Consider the following 6,331-nt stretch of genomic DNA (forward strand, 5'->3'; position numbering starts at 1 on the left):
GAGGCTGTGCCGGGCCCCCTGGAGGTCTAAAGGATGACCAGTAGTTGTGGTTCTCGCACCGGGACTTGGGTCAGAGTACAGCCCAAGTGGAGCACTTGTGTCGGTCTAGGGAGGCTGTGCCGGGCCCCCTGGAGGTCTAAAGGATGACCATGAGGTCAAAAGGATGACCAGTAGTTGTGGTTCTCGCCCCGGGACTTGGGTCAGAGTATAGCCCAAGTGGAGCACTTGTGTCGGACTAGGGAGGCTGTGCCGTGCCCCCTGGAGGTCTAAAGGATGACCAGTAGTTGTGGTTCTCGCCCCGGGACTTGGGTCAGAGTATAGCCCAAGTGGAGCACTTGTGTCGGCCTAGGGAGGCTGTGCCGGGCCCCCTGGAGGTCTAAAGGATGACCATGAGGTCAAAAGGATGACCAGTAGTTGTGGTTCTCGCCCCGGGACTTGGGTCAGAGTATAGCCCAAGTGGAGCACTTGTGTCGGACTAGGGAGGCTGTGCCGTGCCCCCTGGAGGTCTAAAGGATGACCAGTAGTTGTGGTTCTCGCCCCGGGACTTGGGTCAGAGTATAGCCCAAGTGGAGCACTTGTGTCGGACTAGGGAGGCTGTGCCGTGCCCCCTGGAGGTCTAAAGGATGACCAGTAGTTGTGGTTCTCGCCCCGGGACTTGGGTCATAGTATAGCCCAAGTGGAGCACTTGGGTCGGACTAGGGAGGCTGTGTCGTGCCCCCTGGAGGTCTAAAGGATGACCAGTAGTTGTGGTTCTCGCCCCGGGACTTGGGTCAGAGAATAGCCCAAGTGGGACACTTGTGTCGGACTAGGGAGGCTCTGCCGTGCCCCCTGGAGGTCTAAAGGATGACCAGTAGTTGTGGTTCTCGCCCCGGGACTTGGGTCAGAGTATAGCCCAAGTGGAGCACTTGTGTCGGACTAGGGAGGCTGTGCCGTGCCCCCTGGAGGTCTAAAGGATGACCATTAGTTGTGGTTCTCGCCCCGGGACTTGGGTCAGAGTACAGCCCAAGTGGAGCACTTGCGTCGGACTAGGGAGGCTGTGCCGGGCCCCCTGGAGGTCTAAAGGATGACCAGTAGTTGTGGTTCTCGCCCCGGGCCGTGGGTCTGAGTATGGCCCAAGTGGGACACTTGTGTCGGACTAGGGAGGCTCTGCCGTGCCCCCTTGAGGTCTAAAGGATGACCAGTAGTTGTGGTTCTCGCCCCGGGACTTGGGTCATAGTATAGCCCAAGTGGGACACTTGTGTCGGACTAGGGAGGCTCTGCCGTGCCCCCTTGAGGTCTAAAGGATGACCATGAGGTCAAAAGGATGACCAGTAGTTGTGGTTCTCGCCCCGGGACTTGGGTCAGAGTATGGCCCAAGTGGTGCACTTGTGTCGGTCTAGGGAGGCTGTGCCGGTCCCCCTGGAGGTCTAAAGGATGACCAGTAGTTGTGGTTCTCGCCCCGGGACTTGGGTCAGAGTATAGCCCAAGTGGAGCACTTGTGTCGGACTAGGGAGGCTGTGCCGGGCCCCCTGGAGGTCTAAAGGATGACCAGTAGTTGTGGTTCTCACCCCGGGTCGTGGGTCCGAGTCTGGCCCGAGTAGAGCACTTTGGTCGGCTACCGGGGGGTGTGCCGTGCCCCCTGGAGGTCTAAAGGATGACCAGTAGTTGTGGTTCTCGCCCCGGGACTTGGGTCAGAGTATAGCCCAAGTGGAGCACTTGTGTCGGCCTAGGGAGGCTGTGCCGGGCCCCCTGGAGATCTAAAGGATGACCATGAGGTCAAAAGGATGACCAGTAGTTGTGGTTCTCGCCCCGGGACTTGGGTCAGAGTATAGCCCAAGTGGAGCACTTGTGTCGGCCTAGGGAGGCTGTGCCGGGCCCCCTGGAGGTCTAAAGGATGACCAGTAGTTGTGGTTCTCGCACCGGGACTTGGGTCAGAGTACAGCCCAAGTGGAGCACTTGTGTCGGTCTAGGGAGGCTGTGCCGGGCCCCCTGGAGGTCTAAAGGATGACCAGTAGTTGTGGTTCTCGCCCCGGGCCGTGGGTCTGAGTATGGCCCAAGTGGGGCACTTGCGTCGGACTGGGGAGGCTCTGCCGCGCCCCCTGGAGGTCAAAAGGATGACCAGTAGTTGTGGTTCTCACCCCGGGTCGTGGGTCCGAGTCTGGCCCGAGTAGAGCACTTTGGTCGGCTACCGGGGGGTGTGCCGTGCCCCCTGGAGCCATGGGAGTGAGCTCCAGCAGACTGGTATTTTTCGGAGAACCAGGCCCACACTCCTCAGACTTTGTGCCCAGGGACAGGCCACCAAAATCGGCCGCGGCTCGTGCACTTTGCCCCTGCGTTTCTCCCAGAACCAGAGCCGGAAAAATCCCAAAATTGATGCCCAGAGATAGTCGACTCTGCCTGGAATAGATTGCCACCCAAACCCGCCAACTCACGCTGGTTTTCCGATGGCCTCACCTACTAACCCGAGCATGGTCATCGCTCGCACCTTCCAAAACCTCCAGGGGCGCAGGCACTTTTCATTTACTGGCCATAAGGCCGACCGCCTTAAGCGTTAAGCGATAAGCGAAAGGCTTAGTTTGGACTTAGTTTTTGGAGCGACGAGGTCGCCGTTTTGTCAATTCTGAACCGATTTTCACGCGGTTTTCGACTGCCTGCGCCTGGGGAGCCGCCCAGAAGCCCCAGGCAGTGTTCTGGGTGGACTTCCGGACCGGTCCGGACCCGGTACCGGCCGGGGGAACCGCACCACGCCTCTCGGGCGTTTCTACACCGATTTTCGCGGGGTTTTCGACTGCATAGACGGGGCCACCTGCTGCAGGGCCCGAGGGAGGGCCTTACTGAGCTGGGTCCGACGCAGGGCCCGGTTCCTGGAGCCCGCTGGGGGGGGGGGGGGGTTCTCTAAGGCTCACGGCGGGCTGCTGAGGGGCCGGATCGGATGCAGACAGGCGCTCCTCTGCCCAGGTCTTTGCTCCCCTGCCCCACTAGGAATGGAAGACACACTGCCAACAGCTTCTGGAGGGTGATGGGCCCTGCTGCAGACCAGGTCCGACCCAGGTTTCAGCTATCCCACCCCGCAGGGACTTAAAGACACACTGCCATCAGCTTCTGGAGGCTGCTGAGCTCTACTATAGAGCAGGTCCGACCCAGGTTTCAGCTCCTGCAGCCCACTAGGACTTAAACACACACTGCCATCAGCGTCTGGATGGTGATGGGCCCTGCTGCAGACCAGGTCCGACCCAGGTTTCAGCTATCCCACCCCGCAGGGACTTAAAGACACACTGCCATCAGCTTCTGGAGGCTGCTGAGCTCTACTATAGAGCAGGTCCGACCCAGGTTTCAGCTCCTGCAGCCCACTAGGACTTAAACACACACTGCCATCAGCGTCTGGATGGTGATGGGCCCTGCTGCAGACCAGGTCCGACCCAGGTATCAGCTCCTGCACCCCGCAGGGAATTGAAGACACACTGCCATCAGCTTCTGGAGGCTGCTGAGCTCTGCTATAGACCAGGTCCGACCCAGGTTTCAGCTCCTGCACCCCGCAGGGAACTAAACACACACTGCCATCTGCAACTGGAGGCTGCTGAGCCCTGCTGCAGACCAGGTCCGACCCAGGTTATGGCTCTCCCACCCCCCTGGGACTTAAACACACACAGCCATCAGCTTCTGGATGGTGATGGGCCCTGCTGCAGACCAGGTCCGACCCAGGTTTCAGCTCCTCAACCCCGCAGGGACTTAAACCCACACCGCCATCAGCTTCTGGAGGGTGATGGGCCCTGCTGCGGGCCAGGTCCGACCCAGGTTTCAGCTCTCCCACCCCGCAGGGACTTAAACACACACAGCCATCAGCTTCTGGGGGCTGCTGAGCCCTGCTGCAGACCAGGTCCGACCCAGGTTTCAGCTCTCCCACCCCGCAGGGTCTTTAACACACACACTGCCATCAGCTGCTGGAGGCTGCTGAGCTCCGCTATAGACCAGGTCCGACCCAGGTTTCTGCTCCTGCACCCCGCAGGGAATGAAAGACACACTGCCATCAGCTTCTGGAGGCTGCTGAGCCCTGCTGCAGACCAGGTCCGACCCAGGTATCGGCTCTCCAACCAGGCAGAGACTTAAACACACACACACACACACACACTGCCATCAGCTTCTGGGGGCTGCTGAGCTCTGCTGTAGACCGGGTCCGACCCAGGTTTCTGCTCCTCCACCCCGCAGGGACTTAAACACACACTGCCACCAGCTTCTGGAGGGTGATGGGCCCTGCTTTAGACCAGGTCTGACCCGGGATATAGCTCTCCCACCCCGCAGGGACTTAAACACTCACTGCCATCAGCTGCTGGAGGCTGCCGAGCTCTGCTGCAGACCAGGTCCCACCCAGGTTTCTGCTCCTGCACCCCGCAGGGACTTAAACACACACTGCCACCAGCTTCTGGAGGGTGATGGGCCCTGCTGTGGACCAGGTCCGACCCGGATATCAGCTCTCCCACCAGGCAGGGACTTAAACACACACTGCAATCAGCTGCTGGAGGCTGCTGAGCTCTACTATAGACCAGGTCCGACCCAGGTTTCAGCTCTCCCACCAGGCAGTGACTTAAAGACACACTGCCATCAGCTGCTGGAGGCTGCTGAGCTCTTCTATAGACCAGGTCCGACCCAGGTTTCAGCTCTCACACCAGGCAGGGACTTAAACACACACTGCCATCAGCTGCTGGAGGCTGCTGAGCTCTGCTATAGACCAGGTCCGACCCAGGTTTCAGCTCTCCCACCAGGCAGGGACTTAAAGACACACTGCCATCAGCTGCTGGAGGCTGCCGAGCCCTGCTGCAGACCATGTCCGACCCAGGTTTCAGCTCTCCCACCAGGCAGGGACTTAGAGGCACGCTGCCATCAGCTTCTGGAGGCTGCTGAGCTCTGCCATAGACCAGGTCCGACCGAGGTTTCAGCTCTCCCACCCCGCAGGGACTTAAACACACACTGCCATCAGCTGCTGGAGGCTGCTGAGCTCTGCTATAGACCAGGTCCGACCCGGGATATAGCTCTCCCACCCCGCAGGGACTTAAACACACACTGCCATCAGCTGCTGGAGGCTGCTGAGCTCTTCTATAGACCAGGTCCGACCCAGGTTTCAGCTCTCCCACCCCGCAGGGACTTGAACACACACTGCCATCAGCTTCTGGAGGCTGCTGAGCTCTGCTATAGACCAGGTCCGACCCAGGTTTCTGCTCCTCCACCCCGCAGGGAATTAAAGACACACTGCCATCAGCTTCTGGATGGTGATGGGCCCTGCTGCAGACCAAGTCCGACCCGGGTTACAGCTCTCCCACCAGGCAGGGAATTAAACACACACTGCCATCAGCTGCTGGAGGCTGCTGAGCTCCGCTATAGACCAGGTCCGACCCGGGTTCCTGCTCCTGCACCCCGCAGGGACCAAAACACACACACTGCCATCAGCTTCTGGAGGCTGCTGAGCTCTTCTATAGACCAGGTCCGACCCAGGTTTCAGCTCTCCCACCAGGCAGGGACTTAAACACACACTGCCATCACCTTCTGCTGGCTGCTGAGCTCTGCTGCAGACCAGGTCCGACCCAGGTTTCAGCTCCTGCACCCCGCAGGGAACTAAACACACACTGCCGTCACCTTCTGCTGGCTGCTGAGCCCTGCTGCAGACCAGGTCCGACCCAGGTTTCAGCTCCTGCACCCCGCAGTGGATTAAAGACACACTGCCATCAGGTTCTGGAGGCTGCTGAGCTCTGCTGCAGACCAGGTCCGACCCAGGTTATGGCTCTCCCACCCCGCAGGGACTTAAACACACACCGCCGTCAGCTTCTGGATGGTGATGGGCCCTGCTGCAGACCAGGTCCGACCCACGTTTCAGCTCTCCCACCCCGCAGGGGATGAAACACACACTGCCATCAGCTTCTGGAGGCTGCTGAGCTCTGCTAAAGACCAGGTCCGACCCAGCTTTCAGCTCTCCCACCAGGCAGGGAGTTAAAGACACACTGTCATCGGCTTCTGGAGGGTGCTGAGCCCTGCTGCACACCAAGTCTGACCCAGGTTTCAGCTCATCCACCCCGCAGGGACCTAAACACACACTGCCATCAGCTTCTGAGTGGTAATGGGCCCTGCTGCAGACCAGGTCCGACCCAGGTTTCAGCTCCTCCACCCCGCCATCACCAGCTGGAGGCTGGCTGCTGCTCCTGCACCCTGCCATCAGCTGCTGGAGGCTTCTGTTCCTCCACCCCGCCATCAGCAGCTGGAGGCTGGCTGCTGGAGGCTGGCTGCTGCTCCTCCACCCCGCCATCACCAGCTGGAGGCTGGTTGCAGCTCCTGCACCCCGCCATCAGCTGCTGGAGGCTGCCTG

This window comes from Nothobranchius furzeri, unplaced genomic scaffold, assembly GCF_043380555.1.
Source record: "Nothobranchius furzeri strain GRZ-AD unplaced genomic scaffold, NfurGRZ-RIMD1 Scf297, whole genome shotgun sequence".
Lineage (NCBI taxonomy): Eukaryota > Metazoa > Chordata > Actinopteri > Cyprinodontiformes > Nothobranchiidae > Nothobranchius > Nothobranchius furzeri.